General features: G+C 39.4%; 1 protein-coding gene across 1 annotated transcript in view; it reads left to right on the forward strand.

Annotated features, from left to right (window-relative positions):
- Window positions 1–17,464, forward strand: part of HS6ST3 (heparan sulfate 6-O-sulfotransferase 3) — a 707,292-nt gene that overhangs the window by 682,165 nt on the left and 7,663 nt on the right. The gene's annotated exons all lie outside the window — the stretch shown is intronic.

Below are 17,464 nucleotides of genomic sequence, written 5' to 3' on the forward strand. Positions count from 1 at the left end.
TATTCAATTCGTGAATTCTGGTATCTGTTGAAAGGGAAACAATTTCCTCTTGTGTATGTTTCCTTAAAAATATCTGAATTGCCATCCTTGTAAATCTTTTCCTTGCAGACTGTGTTAATTCCAGGTTCTTAGATCCCATTGCTTTTTTATGGATTCCTTCTTATTTATATTGGGATGCTTTTTCAAATACAGTCCTTTTTAGCACAGAGTGCAAAGAAAGCAAATATTCTGATTGTATTACTATTTTTTATTTTACTTATACATGTAATTGACAGTTTGGCTAGGTATAAAATTCAATGTTTAAAATCATTTTCCCTCAAAAGTTTGAAGCTTCTGATTCATTATTTCTAGTCTTTAGAGTTCTGATGAGAAAATTGTGGTGAGCTGATTTTTATTCCATGTATCTAATCTCTTTTCAGGTTCTTCCTCTCTGAAAGCATTTGGATCTTCTCTTTATCTTTGGGGTTCTAACATTTCATTCAGACCCCTTAAATTCATTCAGGCCTTTTCAATTTCAATGCACAATTTTTCAGACTTAGGAAATAGTCTAATTTTACTTTTATTATTTTTTCTCTTTTGGTTCTTTGTTTCTCTTTGCTCTCTATTGGGGATTTTTTTCAAGATGGATATTGGACATACAGATTCCATCTCCTTGTCTTTTACATTAATTTCTCATAGTTTGCATATCTTTCTCCTACCTTTTCATATCTGACCAGTTGCTTGGTCCGTACCATTTGTCTTACCTATTGGTTTATTTTCAGGCTCATCATATATGAGTATAAATTAGTTTCTAAGAACTTCTTGTTCTTTTTTCTCCTGTTCTGTTGTGGTTTAATAGATGACATAATGGATAGTCATCAGGATAATCATAATAATATTTTTAAAGTTGTCTTGTGTTTCTCAAATATTTAGTATTCTTGACAGTCCATTTATATTTATTGAAAAAGACACAGTTTATTAATGTGTGCAGCTAGTGCAGATCTCTTCATTCATTACGTTCATCTGTCTCTCCAATAAGGATACACCTTGTTTTCGTTTCCTGTGGCCACGGTGACAAAAGTACCACTTACTGGATGGCTTCAACAGCAGTTTATTCTCTCATAGTTCTGTAATCTGGAAGTCCAAGATCAAGGTGTCAGCAGGGTTGATTTCCTCTGAGGGTAGGAGACACTGTGCCAGGCCTCTCCTTTATCTTCTGGAAGCCCCAGCTGTTTTTTGCCTTGTAGATGGTGTTCTCTGTGTCTTCATGTTGTCTTCACTCCACATGTATCTGTCTCTTAGTCCACATTTCACCTCTTTATGAGCACACCAGTCATATTGGATAAGGGGCACTCTAATGACCTCATCTTAACCTGATTATTGCAAAGACCCTATTTCCAAGAAAGGTCATATTCCCAAGTATGGGGCGGTGGGGTGGTGGTTAGGACTTCCACATCTTATTTTGGGAAGGGGCACAATTCAACCGGTGACATCTCTCAATGGGAGATCAATGATGGATTTTGTGTTGATTAGTAAAAATCAGCAGTTGGGCTGGTCAGTTCTTCACTGAGAAAGACTTGTTTTCTGAAGCCTCACCCCTAACTAACCCCACCCATCATAGCAGATCATTTAATCATTTAATTTCTTTAGAGAGCAGTTCTCTGGTAAAATACTATTGTTATCAGATGCACTACAAAAGGGGAAGGATGGTACAGGAAGGGTCCACTTATTTTCTTTAAAACACCAACCTTTGCCTTCTGCTTAAAGGAGAGGAATTCCTTCTCTTGATAATTTTAAGTTATTTAAGATTTTAAGGTCAAAATGTATTTTAAAGAAATGTACTTAAACTTGACTAGATATGCTCTGTCTAAAGCCACAATCCCCCATGAGCTGCTAGGAATCTGGAGGTTTCTACCTGTGAAATGCCTGCCCATCTCCTTCAGGGGTCTGCCTAAATCCTAGCTGCCCTTAGGAGAGGCAGGGCTCTGAATGGGAATTGAGCAGAGGGTCCTTGTCTGTACATACAAGCCCTAAACTAAATTTAAATCCCCAGGTCGTGGCTGCAGTGCTCTAAAAAGGAAGGCCCCACATGTCCCGATGGTGCTTGAATGACAGCAATGCTCTAGATAGATGCTGGAAAGCACGAAGGTGACTTGCAAAGTGATTAAGAGGAAGGTTTTCCATGGAAGGGTTTAATGGAAGACCAGACCTGAAAACAACAAAACAGGGCTCTTCCTAAAATTCTGGCAGTCACCTTTTGAAATTCTAAAGAGAAATGACTGAGTCTAATTAAGAGGGGCTACTGCTCTTTAAACTGGGAATGAAATTTGAGAGTACCAGTGACTCTAAAAGTCCTAAGCCGACAGTCTATGCGGTTTACATCAAGGTTTGGTTCATGTTGTACTGGGGGCATTTGCCAAGCAATGTAGGATTTCACAACAGAGGAATTTGCTGTCCTAGAATATGTCTTCGGAGCCTGAGTGAGAACACTGGCCTTCCTGAGCCAGGGATTTGTTTAACAACAATGATTTCTAATTTCAACAACCAAAATGAATGTGGAAGCATGATGCGTGAAGACCCTGATTATGAGGGACAATTGTGCTGCTCCCTGACCCCTCTTCAGAAGAGCCAGCTGTCCAGGGGAAAGGTATCACATCCCCCACATGCCACAAAAGTGCTCCTGCCCAATGGCAGACCTATGCTCACCTTTCTTTGGGATGATTTTCTCATTAGCTTAGAGAAAAGGCAGTTGTCAAAAAGCCATTTCACATCAACGCCCCAAGGGGCTTTCTGAGTTTGTGCAAAGATTATCTGGGTATTTTAACTACTCTGATAGAATGTTTTTGGGGCATTTCTGTTCCTCCATTTTCCCTTTGGTAAGGGTGCTAGGTGGTATTCTCTCTTCTGCTGGAGATGAGATTCCCATCTGTCCTTATTCTCTGCCCAAGTGTGGTATGAGATTCTGCCCCTATCTACTGGCTTGAACAGAAAATTAAAATGCCCTCTTGAATTCCAAGTGCCTTTTGTGGTGCAGGCTGTAAACACCATCAGCACCATCAGGCTCTCAGCATGAGTTGAATACCTCCAGAACTAATGGCTGTCGCAACTTCCCGCCACCCCAGAAAGGGTCATTGCATTTTAACTGCTGTGTCACCCTCCATGGCTGTTTGGGGGGTGCACGATGTAGGAGGAGGAGGCAGACAGCCTTTAAAATCCATCGGAGGTCAATGTATTCCATTATATACACAGTGCTTCACATTCAGTTTTAACCTTTGGTGAAATTTGCAGTGTTGGGATTTTTTATGCTAGAGCAGACGCAGGAAATCACAGGTGCAACTAATTTCAGCTTTGACTTACAATCACTGTGGGCCCCTTGAATTTTTATATGAAATTCTCTCTTTAACTTGAATGTAAAGTGTCAGGAGTCTGTAGCTTGTCTCTGTAATGTACATTAATAGGTAATATTGATTTGTGGAAATTAATTACTAGAAAAACAGCTCTCAGCACTTAACTAGTGTTTGGGAAGATTCGAGAGCCCCCTTGTGGCTATAATCTTCTTTAACTGAAAATCGATCAAAAGCTTTTAGCTGGTTTGTTGTTGTTTTTTGTTGATGGGTCTTCCCCTCCCCCCTTTTTCTTTTGGTTACAGTTATTTGGTAGCTTTATGTATATGCTTCGAATTATTTTTCATTTAGATTAGCATCAATATAGCACGTCATTTCAAGAAAAGACACAGAGATAGTAGCAGGTGTCAGGAACAGGTGACCTTTTTTTCAAATGCTTATCACCAAGAGAAATAATCAACACAGAGGGGCATGTTTAGGGAAGTTCCCTAAGCAGGGAAATTACAGTTGTATCAGTTGTATTATTCTGTTGCTTAAGTGATGCACCCCCTCCCAACACACCATTTTAATCGTGTATTGATTGCACAAATGAAAAAGCCACCTCTCGTAGCCCTAAGCTACATTTACTTTGAAAGTCTTAAAGATTATTTTCTCAGATTTACATATAGCAGCGAAAAGTGGGATAGTGTCCTCATTTGAGTGTTTTAAAATCTCTGAGAAATGAATGTTGAAAGCTATTACCTCTCGAAGCTTCAATCATGCCTGAAGAAAAATATTTGCAACTTAAGGTCAATGCTCCACACTTGATTTGATGAAGGGAATACCCAAGGCAAAGTTTAGACAGAATGAATTGATTTTTTTCTGGGAGACTTAAATTATCATGCATATATTTTTCTAAATGTCTGTCATTGCTTTATTAATTAGGCAGAATCGCAGCTTCGGAGTCACTGCAGCCGAAAGACCCCATTGAATGTCCATGTGCTAAGCTGGGCTTCTGGAAGAAACTCATGCTAATTATTGTGAATAAGTGGATTTTGAAGAGAACCTGATTAGGGCTCTGCATTATTTCCAACATAATTTGGTTTTCCCTAGATTAGTTTGTGCAGTGACACTGGCATCTAGTCACTAATGAGTTACTAGCCCTGCCTGTTGTTCCTAGCATGGAGAAAAATATCGTGGGTGGGAGCTGAAGAAGAAAAAGAGAAGCAAAAATGAAAGAGAAAAGCCCTGGTGTTTGGGCCTGGATAAAATATATGAAAGTTAAAGATGGTACCTGTTTCCTATTTTGTCTTCAATGCACAGGTGCAATTAGCAGAAATCTTAGTTGCACCACTTGGTTGGGAGTGAGAGAGGAGACTAGTGCACAGGTCATGCTAGCCAAGGTGAAGTGTTGAGCAGCAACCGCTTTGCTCTTTAGGAGCTGTGGAAAATTCCAAGCTCCCACACTATCCTTCTTGGTCTTTTTTTGATATAGAGCTTTTACAATGTGCAAGTTCCTTTCAGAATTTTCATAAAAGTCTACAAGGGTTGTATAAAAAGGACTCTGAATCCATATTGAATAAGCTCCCACTAGCCAAACATTGGATAAATTGAGGATCAGTAAGGATCATGACTACAATATATTGAGACTTCTTAAGTATATTTAGATTCATGAGCTTATGGGATACTAAAACAAACAAACAGCAATAAAAATCCCCTTTGGGGGAGACTGTAAGAAAGCAAGCCACTATTTTGAAAACTGGTAAGTAAAATGTGTCAAACGTTCATTTGCCTTTCCTGTGTGAACTCTACCTCAGGATGCCAAATAGTTGATAAGGGAAAGTTTCTTTTTATAGAGGCATTCCAGCTAATAAAATGAAAAAAGAAATAACAGAATAAGACTTTTACCATTTTATAACCCCTTTCTGGATGAACATCAGTGGCCGCTGCCATCAGATAAAGAGAGACCCCCAGACTTTCTACACCTCCAGACTGAAGTCTGGAGCACTCCCTACATAGAAATGAGTGTATTATTTAAGAATAATTCTTCCACAATCAAAAAACATACCAGAAGGCATATCCATATTCTGGCATTTCTGGCTCATTCTCCTGGGTCTTCTTTTTCACTTGATTTCAAAGAAAAAAATGAACTAATATCAGTGAAACCTCCCAACTTGTAGAATAAAGCATTAATTTTGTGTTTTCTTTCTAATTCTTAACTATGAGCAAAATAAGACAGTGCTGGGTAGTCAATTGATGACTCGGGACCTTAAGGTCGGGCCACACAGTGTACTATTATATCCTAAGCACCTCACATAGTGTTTCTCATGAGATACAGAACCAACACATGTATTTAAACAAACAAAATGAGCACAAGAGTTGAAGTAAGAAAAAAAGAAATCCTAGCTCTACTACTTTTTATTTGTTGACCTTAAGAAGATCCTTGGATATGGCCGGGCACAGTGGTTCACATCTGTAATCCCAGCACTTTGGGAGGCTGAGGCCGGTGGATCACCTGAGATCAGGAGTTCAAGACCAGCCTATCCAACATGGTGAAACCCCATCTCTACTAAAAATACAAAAATTAACCAGGCATGGTGGCAGACGCCTGTAATCCCAGGTACTTGGGAGGCTGAGGCAGGTGAATCACTTGAACCTGGAAGGCAGAGGTTGCAGTGAGCTGAGATCATGCCACTGCACTCCAGCCTGGGCAATAGAGTGAGACTCTGTCTCAAAAAAAGAAAAAAAGAAAAATCCTTGGATATCTCTGAGCATCAGTTTTCTCATCTGTAAAAGTGGACGAAGAATCTTTCCTTTGCTGTCTTTGATACAATATTGTAGTAAGGATCAAATGAAATAATGGATGAGGAAAGTAGTTTGAAAACTTAAAAAATGTTAGGCAAATAAAAATTTGCTTTAGGTTGTTTTTTTAAATATTCATTAACCCATCTTGTTTAATATTTGAAATTTCACTCAATTTGGACAGTTTGCGAGGCTCTAATAATCATGGAGAAGCTAGAATGTTGAAGTGCAGAGTGTGTATGTAAAGTGTATGTAAATGGTGTGGATCTGCTAGGTATCAGCTACTGCTGGGCCCTTTGTATTCATTATCTTATTCAACAATTCCCACAACCCTGTGAAGTCAGTACTGATACTTTAGCTGTTTAGATGAGGAAACTAAGTCTCCCAGAGGTCCTGTAAGCTAACTAAGTCACACTGAAATTGAGGTGGGTTTAATGTTGGAACTCGAATCTGTCTGACTTCAAACCTATTTTCTTTTCACTCTGTATAAAGTGAAGTTCCCAACATTCTTGAAATTATGCACTAATGCTTTGTCCAAATGAGTACAGTTGGACTCGTACTTTTCTTAAATCTTTTCCTGAATACAGGCTTTGGGACAGCCAACTTCAGGATTCAGCAACCTTCTCTGAACACTTTTCTGAGTCTTTATAGCATTGTATTCAAGAAAGATCCATTTTAAGGCCAGAAAGAGCATTGTGGCATGAAATGAGCTTTGGCTTTATTTTGATTCTCTTGCATAGCTATTTTCAGCCTTTATTGTTCTGAGATTACTACAGCTTTTGGCTTCTAGATTCTTTAGGTGTGTTAAAAATGAATGCAACTGCAGTAATTCGCCCTTGTCTCTAATGCCCCTTCCTCAAATGTAAATCTAGTACAGCTTTGTGGGTGTGCTGGGCTCAGGAAAATTGTTTCTATAGCTTCTTCTAAGCTGTACATATTCAGACCATCCTCTGGATCCATGCACTCCTGTGCTAAAGTAGAACGGAAGCCCTCTGTTCCTCCTGCTTCCTGTCCATCCCTGGCCTTGCAAGATGCTGCTTCTCTCTCATCTCCTGCTGCCTCCCTGCAGGTAGACACAAATCCCTCACCCTGTGATGTTCATTTTGCATCCAAAGCTTTGAGTTCAACAAAGCCTAGGCCACTGCATCATTAAGTCATAAACTGAATCTCCAAGGCAGCCTGATTTTTGCAAGATGATGGAAGAAACTGCCAAAACTATTATCACTCTGTGAATTACAGACATCATCTAAATGTAGTACATGACTCAAAAGTTTGTTTTGATGACTAAATTGGTGAACAGAGGCACAGCACTTAGAAATGTACTTGGACATAGTATGGATTCAATAAATGCTGGCCACTATTATTGTTACTCATATCAATTTTTCATTGCACGTGGAACATTCCATGTTTTGAGTTAACTTTCCTCTTAATCATTATCAAGGAGATGACCTTGGAGACAATCTTTGAGACTTGGGAAGGAATGGAATCAAATTGGAATCTCACAAGTATTTTTGTTTAATACGCCAAAATGATGACCCAGTCCTGATAGCAGAGTGAACAAAAAATTCTAAAACAGAAGAATCCTTCGTATAACAGAATGGCAAAATCTAGACAGAGGGGATTTAAAAAAAAATCACTGTGATGTTTTTGGAAAATATGCATCAGAGCTGTCAAATATAGATTCTAAATATTGGCACACATGCCTTGCTCTTAAATATTCTGATTTACTTCTTTTCCTGTCCAAATTGGCTGGCGCTAAGCAATTACAACGGAGACACCTCTTGGCTTCTACCTGTGTAATTCTCACATTCCCTAAAAGCAGCGCCTGAGAAATTAGCTAAGACGAGAGCATGGCTGAGCACAGAAGGCCTGATAACACAATCTGAGTGTACTATCTGGTGTTCTGCTTTGCCCGGCTGGGATTAGAGCTGCAAGTGAGACTGAATTGGGCCTTATCTCACTCCAGGGCAGCTCCAGGCTTCAGGTGGATACCCGCATGCATAAACCACAGCTTTGCAGAGCGCCTTGAAACATCCTCATGCCCAAATCCCAGTGATGCAGCGCAAAGCAGGGCGCCTCTGAACCACATAATCACGGAAGTGCCTGAATAATGCACGAGAGCAGGACCCTCCCTGGCACATTTGAAACTGTACTGGGAGGAACTGTACTCAACAAGATAGCAAAAACAAACCCCTGGAACATGCATTCCCTGAAATTTATTCTTGCAGCAGCCACTTGGGGGAAAAGTGAAAGCAAATGTGACAACCACCCGAAAATCGTGGCATTTTAGTGAGTTCGATGCTCACAGGTTTCCTGTCAATATAACGCAGCGACGTGACAAGATTTGAAATTTCCTCCTATTGATAAATACCATCTCTCCCTCTAGGGAAGCAGGGGGTTGACTGATCATCATTAAGAAATGACCTATATCATCGAGAAGCCTCTTTGACGCTTTTGATTGGTTGGTTTTGTATAATACGTGACTTCCCATAATTAAAGTTAGCTGACACCCAGCCCTTGCATACAAACTACATCTCAAGAGGTTGTTTCTTTGAGGGCTGGTACCGAATATAATCGGGTGAGGGACCTCCATCTTTCTGATCCAGATGTTGGCTTTAATATAGATGTAGTGCTGATGAGTGGGATTTGATTCCACAAATGTTTAGTCTAATTTGACATTCCAGCTGTTCATTAAGTGGAAAATAAACAATCTCTTTGGAAAATTGTTTCCCCAACATCATGTCACAAACTCTAACCAGATTGTCCTGGAATGGCAGTCTCAGACCAAGGTTTCACTCAGAGCACCTTCCTGTTCCAGCACCCTCTTGGCTCCCAGGCAGCCAGCTCCTTGTGCCCCATGAAGTCAGGCCTCATGGGGCACAGGATGTCAGGCCTCATGGAATAGTCAAGTCCTCTCTGGCTTTGACTGTGCCTGGATACTATTGGCAAAAACCATATTGAGGCATTTTGACAGTGAAACAGGAGGAGTTCTCTTGACTCAGGAATTCTACTCCTAGGAATTTATTCTCTGCACAAATATTCATGGCTTAGAATGTTCATCAGATTCTTGTTTAACATAAACCCCCAAAATAGAATGTCCCTAGTTGTCCCAAACTGGAGATTGGCCATACAAATTATGACACATCTATAAATGGAATATTATGCTCTTCTGGAAGGACATTGTATTCTTATGAAAGAATATTAAATAAAATGGAAAATCATTCACCCTGTCTTTTTAAGTTAAAAACATGTTATAAATATGTTGTGCATTATGAATTCAAAATGTAAACATATTTATAACTTTAAGTAATAATCAAATATATATATATATATTTAACTGTGCCTATGTATGAGTAAAGTGACTATAGGTAATTTTTATTTTCTTCTTCTTCTTCTTTTTTTTTTTTTTTGAGATGGAGTTTTGCTCTGTCGTCCAGGCTGGAGTACAGTGGCGTGATCTCGGCTCACTGCAACCTCCGCCTCCCATATTCAAGCAATTCTCTTACCTCAGCCTCCCAAGTAGGTGGGATTACAGTTGCACGCCACCATGCCAGGCTAATTTTTATATTTTTAGCAGAGATAGGGTTTCACCATGTTGGCCAGACTGGTTTTGAACTGACCTCAAGTGATCCTCCCACCTCAGTCTCCCAAAATGCTGGGATTACAGGTGCAAGCCACAGCGCCTGGTCTATTTTCTTCCTTTTTACTGTTCTACAGTTCCCACACTTTCCATAATGGTAACACATTATTGCATATCTAAGTGAGGGAAATAATAATTAAAAAAAAAACAAGAACAGCTAAATCTAAACTATTCTTCCTTTAAAGTTATCAGGTGTGTGAAGAAAGCCATCAGAGCCTCTCCCCTCCTGAGGGAAGCCCTGTGGGCACTCCTGTCCCCTTGTCTTACCTATTGAAGAGAGTCAAGATCCATGGGTAGTAAGCAAAATAAAAATGCCTGAGCCCAAAGGGTCTGGCTGCGTTCTAAGTCAGCATGAGGGAGAAGGTAATGGCGTCTTGGAGGGAGCAGCGCCTGTCTCCAGCACCCTCTTGGCTCCCAAGCGGCCATGCTCCCTGTGCCCCAAGATGTCAGGCCTCATGGAAGAGTCAAGTCCTCTCCGGCTTTGACTGTGCCTGGATACTATTGGCAAAAACCATATTGAGGCATTTTGATAGGGAAACAGGAGGGATTCTCTTGACTCAGGAGTTTTACTCCTAGGAATTTATTCTCTGCACAAAGAAAAAAAGCATGCGGCGCATGGCTTCTTTGTGAGGTAAGATAACCACATACACGCATCTCCATTTCCTCCTCCTCACGTTGTGGACACCCTCGGAACCAATCGCTCTGACACACACCACTGTCAGCTTCCTAAAGCTCTTTATTATGATACTTCACAATTCTAGTCTCCAACTTCCCATTGGCTTAGAACATCATTCTTAAATTCCTTAATTTGTTCTCAAGGTTTGAATCGAAGGCCTTTTCATAGCTGTGTCAAAGGGCAGTCTGATTGCTAAGCTTTAACTGCCGCAATACCCCTATCAAATACTGTGCAGGGCAGACAATACTCTAGTGAGATAATGAAGAATGAGTGGCTCATGATGAGTGTGCAGCAACAAAGAGAGCCAAGAAATTAATTCCATTCTGAACATTTGGAAACTGACTCCTGCACACAGCACAGCAGGGCAGAGGGAGCTAAGCTTCATTTTTTTTTTAAATGCACACATCAGCTTATGTTTAAGATGTGCTGGTCACCTGTACACGCTCCATGGAGAGGATCAAGATCCTCACAAGATCTAGGAATCTGGGGCTAATAAATGTTATATATTTGTTCACTCCACAAACATTGAACAACTGAACACCCAGGATATATAAGGTCATGCATTATATGTCCTGGGGAATCAAAGGTGAGTCAGGCAAAGTTCCCTCTCTCAAGCTGTATAAAGCCTGTACAAGTCACGCTGGTCGCCAGAATAAAGATAGTGCATGAGGGGATCTCTAGTTTCGCAGGGCAGTAGGGGAGAAATCCCTTCCACGGAGAATGTGAGAGCAGGCTGCATGGAGGAGTTTCTGCCTGATCTGGCTTTTATGAATGCATAAAACTGTGGAATGTGGAGCTATTAATTTTGCTGCTTTGTTTTATGAGGGTTAAGCTGGTGGTGGAAGGAATCTATTTACTAAACTGTTGTGAACCTAGCATTTTGAAGTTCTTTCAAGTGTGTTCTCATTGGACAGGCAAGTCATAGCCTCATAAACATGCGTTTCTTTTAATCACCACCAGCAAAGTGATTCCAGGGACTTATACTCCTCATTCTACCATTTGGATGAAGATACTAGCTCTGCCTCTTATCTACCGCAGTATTGAAAAGGAAGCATTTGCTAGAAGGAAAGAAAGAAACAGAGAAGAGGAAAAAGTAGCCTAGAGAAAGCTGACAACAGAAAGCAGGGGAGAGCAGTGGCAGGCGGGTGCATGGCACTTCCTCAATCTGTCCTGGATTCTTTCTCTTCAACACCCACAGTTCTGGGGTTGTCCCTGCTGGTCTCTTACCATGGCTGCTTAATGTTTCCTGTTTCTCTACTTTAGGTAGAGATCTTTACTACTGTTTAATGCTTTGATACTATTGCTGAATGAGTCTTTCTAAATTAACACTTTCAATTTCAGTCATTCACAATCCCATTCAGAGCCTATGGCAATTGGGTCTCAACATCCTGCTCCAGTCTATGCCCCCCTTCCATTCATTCATTCATTCATTCATTCATTAAATGAACATTTAGTGAAATGCACAACATGAGCTTCCTGGTCAAGTCAGAGTACTACGCTCTAGGTACATTCATGAAGAGCTCTCTTAAATATTCTTTGTCCACTCCTGACCTCTGTAACTTACTAATGAATGCATTTTTCTACTCTACCACACCTGTGCAGTAAGACTTGAGGGCATTTTCTTCTTTTCTTTTTTTTATGTTCTCAACATTTCCTGAACAGCTCCTTACACATAGCAAACCCTCAATAAGCATGTGTTAATTAAATGACTTGCTAATTAAAGAAGGGAACAAATTATACAATAAACTGCTCAGTGAAACATAGGTTCTTGAAACAGTAAGGAAGAAAACCAGTAAGTTTAATTTTAAAAATAAATAAATAAACCTCATTGTTACTAATTACTTGTCATATAAAATATTCTCCTTTTTGCAGTGAGTCTGTGTTGACTGTTTCACTCCATATCACTGACCATCACAATCAAATGACAAGTGCATTAGAAGATTATGTATCTTTTTACTCCTTGCACACATTTTAGGCATTTTAAAAAGTATCAGTTTAGTTTTAGGAGAGGAAAGAAAGGCATATTTATCAAAGGCAATAGTTATTAAAATATACTTATTTCATGTAATGATAATGTTCTTTTACATAGCAATTATTTATTGAATATCCGCTGTGAGTAGGGTTTTGTGGTAGGTGCTGGGACTTTTGCTAGGGATCTGAGGCTTAAAGTAGGGTTATCGAAAAGGACTTTAGAAGGTAGACGTGACCAAGACTTACATTTAAGTTAAAAGTGCAGTAAGTGATGCAGTAAACTCTATAGGCTGGAAAGTCAAGGAAGATGGATGTGAGCCTTGAACTGGTCGAGGGAAGATGAGCAGGATATCAAAAAGCAAAGAAAGGGAAAGGCTTTCAAAGTGAGAGAAGGCAGTCATACCTTTTTTAACGTGATCACCTTACAGCAGAACAAGATACTAAAAGTGGTTTGAAACTAGCTATGGAAATGTGTGTGTTCCATTTGGTGAAACTTCAGTAAGCCTTGATGGACCATATTATAATTATCAATTAAAATGATTATTGACTTAACTTCATTCCCTAATCTTTCTCAGTATACAAGTATTTGCCATCATAACCCTCATGGCCACGGAACAGCAGTTCTAAAGAGCTCCAATTGCTTTACAGACATTCTTAAATGAATTCACCCAAGCCCTCAATGAAGTAGGTGACAAACAGAAGATCTGCTGACAGGATGCTGTCACCATGGCAGAATTGAAACAAACAAAATGTACATGAGAATATGTCTGTCTAAAGTGATTTCCAGATGCTTTTAGCCACTCAGATTCAGAACCATAAGATAGGATGACTTTATACTTCATCAATAAATATGTTCCACTAGGAAATTTTTATGTTTTGATGTCAGAGCAGAGGTAGTTTCAAGTTGACCCCCTTGGCTGATAGAACTCCAAGACATTTAGGACTTATTTTACTCATGTAAATAACATGCTACAATTCGGCTAGTCAATGTTTGATGCAATGTTAAACTGAATAAAGTTAAATTTGGAACCAAAGCCATTTTAAGCCTAAACCAGTTTCAGTCAGATTTAAGATTATGTGGAATAAAGATTTCCAGTGGAGTGATGGTACTGGAAGGTCTGTGGCCAATTTTCTTAACTGAGACAAAAGCCTGAAACATGAACAAGTCCCAACATAGGACTAAAGCAGGATTAATAATGACATGCCGTATGATATTCAACTATAGTAATATCCACTCTGAGCACAACTTTATCATCAGTATTTCCTCTTGGAGCCCAGAAGCTGTGTCAGTCACTTTCTGTTTGCCATACTGACCTTTTGGGAAAATTGTCATTCTGTCACAGTGAAAGACAACAGAGTCATGGAAAATGGTGATTGGCAAAAGCAAGAGCTCACACTGGTCTGTCCTTGGCAGTTTCAATAAATTTCACCTCCTGATTTAAAGGAAAGTGAATGTTACTTAAAGATTTTGAAGTTTCTTTAGCACATTTCAAAACTTCCTGGCTTACCCTAGTGGTAAGGCTAGACAGTCAAGATAACAGAATATAGAAAATGTAGTTTTAAATATTGTAGCTTATCAATTCATTTTAAAAAGCAGAATAACATTGTACCATTACATTTCTCATTTTTTAAAAAGTTGCTTTTAGTTGGTGTGTATTTTTTAAAAATTCATTTTACCTTGGGCAAGTAAAACACATACTAGGTTGAGTTTTTTCCTACACAATAGGAGGTTTTCCTTCTTAAAATATAGTGATGATTTTTTTAGTATATCAGACCAGATTAATCCAAGTTCTATAACTTACTACGAATATAACCTTGGGCAGCTTATTTTATCTCCCCAAATCCTTAGTTTATTCAACATTAGGTGAAATAAAAATAAATCATAATATGCACACATCTCATAGGATTCTGGAATGGGTTAGACTGTTACTTAGCGCCATGCCTGGCACTTTACAAGTTTGCTACATCAAGGGTCTTGGGCACCAGACTATAGGTAAAGCATCTGACATCCAAGTGTTTCAGTGAGTTTATCTAAATAAAAAATTTGCTGTTAAAACTGAAAACAAAATTAGAAAACTTTTGCCCCAAGATCTTGAAAAAAGTGGTTTTTTTCTAAATGGTATAGGAAGTGATCAGTTAGTCTTGAATGAATAAAGTATCTCCTTTAAATCTAAGTCTTCAACAATTTATTCTTTGCCTCTATCATTATTAGGCATCTCTAGAGACTGAGCTCCCTTTCTTGGGAATTAGGAATGTGTTCTTTTCCATTGATTTAGCTTCTGCACTGAGCTTCTTATTCTCTCTGTTGACTTTTAGTTCCCACACACACTCAAACTATTGCATCATTTTCTTTTTCCTTTTCTTTCTTAACCATTCCTTTGAAATCAATGCTAAAATTTTCTTACCAAAGCCAATTTTCAGAGTGTGGTGGCAAAGCAGTTCTCTTCTGCTTCGAACCTGTCTTGATGTGATAACATCAACTTTTAACTAAGAAGTGGAAGTGAATGTTTTGAGAAGAAGGGGGGAAGAGCAAATTCCCAACTGCTGCAACTTTTTTTTCAATTTTTCTTTTCTTTTTTTTTTTTTTAAACTTTTAAGTGCAGCAGTACATGTGCAGGTTTGTTACATAGGTAAATTTGTATCATGGGTGTTTGTTGTACAGATTATTTCATCACCCAGGTATTAAGCCTAGTACCCATTAGTTATTTTTCCTGATCCTCTCCCTCCTCCCACCTCCCACCTTCTGATAGGCCCCAGTGTGTGTTGTTCCCCTCTATGTGTCCATGTGTTCTCATCATTTAACTCCCACTTATAAGTGAGAACATGCAGTATTTGGTTCTCTGTTCTTGTGTTAGTTTGCTAAGGATAATGTCCTCCAACTCTATCCATGTCCCTGTAAAGGACATGATCTCATTCTTTTTTATGGATGCATAGTATTCCATGGTGTATATATACCACATTTTCTTTATCCAGTCGATCATTGATGAGCATTTAGGTTGATTCCATGTCTTTGCTATCACAAAGAGTGTTGCAGAGAACATACATGTGCATGTGTCTTTATAATAGAACAATTTATATTCCTTTGGCTTTATACCCAGTAATGAGATTGCTGGATCAAATGATAGTTCTGTCTTTAGGTCTTTGAGGAATCAGACATCCTTTGATTTAAATATACAGAAAGTGTCTGATTTATGAGGGCTTGGCTTGCTATTTTTAAACTTTATAATAATGGGAATGCCGTAGGCATTCAGTAGAAACCATACTTTGAGTACCCATACAACCATTCTGTTTTTTTCACTTTCATTAAGATATTTAATAAACATATGAAATATTCAACACTTTTTTATAAAACGAGCTTTATGTTAGATAAATATGCCCAATTGTTGGCTAATGCAAGTGTTCCAAGCACGTTTAAGTTTGGCGCTAAGCTATGATGTTTGGTAGGTTAGGTGTACTCAATACACTTTCAACTTAGGGCGTTTTTGAATAACAATAGGTTATTGAAATGTAACCCCATCATAACTCAAGGAGTATCTATAGTCAGGCACACCACCATTTATCTTTAAGTACAAATGCATGCCCTAACAACATACAGGAGTGATGCAGGGGAGGAATATCTACAACTGCTGCCTTTGCTAACACAGATATTTGGAAAACTATGACAATGCAGTGGTAATAAAAAGTCATTCCTCAGCAGACTCCTACTGTCGATCTATCTATCTTATATATCTGTGTATCTATATATGTGTATTTATTTTATCATCAAGTTTCTTTGAAGAGCAGACACTGAGTTGAATCAAGAAAAATGACCTAGTTTTGTTCAGCCCTCTGGACACCAGGTTGGGACAGGCATGCTGGGTAATACTGCTTTCCACTGAGTACATGCTAGGTCACATTGAGGCCTACCTGGCAGCACCAGCCTTGGTTTCTGGGCTCTCTATTGCACCAAGACATTTGTACAGGTGTCACTGCAGGCCTGGTGTTCTTTTCGGAATATTGCAGGGCTAATTTTTTCTCCCTGGGGGAGCTCTGAGTTACTATGATCTACCCTATATTTCTGGAGCTGTCCCCCCTCAAGGAGCCAAGGACTGAACTAAAATTGAATTGGAATCAGACTGGCTTGTGCTAAAGGGCAACAGGCTGCAGTGGGGTGTGAGAATTGGAAGACAGCTTGGGGGCCTGCTTCGTAATGGGGTCCTTTCTATGACTTCCCTGACAAATGGACTTCCAGACTGTGCTGGAAAGACGGGGTTGGGGTGGGCAGCTCATTCCATTTGTAGGCTTCTCAAATAATGGAAAGGATTGTCCTTATTTTAAAGCAGTATTTACTTTCCTCTAATGCCTGCTGTTTCTCTTTCATTCCTCAACTTCTCCATCTCTCTTCCTGCCTCTTAGTACTTCCCTTGTCCTTTTAAACCACAGATATCCTGATCTCTATGTGATTTTTCTAAAGAGAACCATTTAATAATGGGTTTCTTTTCAGTAATCCATTAGGTGGAATTAGATAAGATCTGTGATTGTAATAACCACAGAACCTCAACACTAATAGGTGGTGAATACATAGAAATTACAATTTAAATACCAATATGAGGTACAGGAAAGCATGGGAGCTTTGAAATCAAATAGGCCTAACTTAGACTTGCTCCAGTTTCACTTTCCTGAACCTCCGTGGCTTCAGCTTTTATTTTAAAAAGTAACGATAAAACCCATTTTACAAAATTGTCTTGAGGATCATCTGTGCAAGCATCCATAAAGCATGTAGCACAGTTCCTAACACATTGTAGGCACCCAGTAAATACTAGTCTCCACACCCAACCCATCCTTCCTCAACCCACCTACCTCATAATCCCAAGTAGCAGTATAAAGAGATTAAGGAGGCCAGCAGAAATGCTGGCTCATGCCTGTAATCCCAGCACTTTGGGAGGCCAAGGTGGGTGGATCACTTGAGGTCAGGAGTTCAAGACTAGCCTGGCCAACATGATGAAACCCCATCTCTATTAAAAATACAAAAATGAACTGGGTGTGGTGGCAGGTGCCTGTAATCCCAGCTATTCAGGAGGCTGAGGCAGGAGA

This window comes from Theropithecus gelada, chromosome 17 (assembly GCF_003255815.1).
Source record: "Theropithecus gelada isolate Dixy chromosome 17, Tgel_1.0, whole genome shotgun sequence".
Taxonomy (NCBI): Eukaryota; Metazoa; Chordata; class Mammalia; order Primates; family Cercopithecidae; genus Theropithecus; species Theropithecus gelada.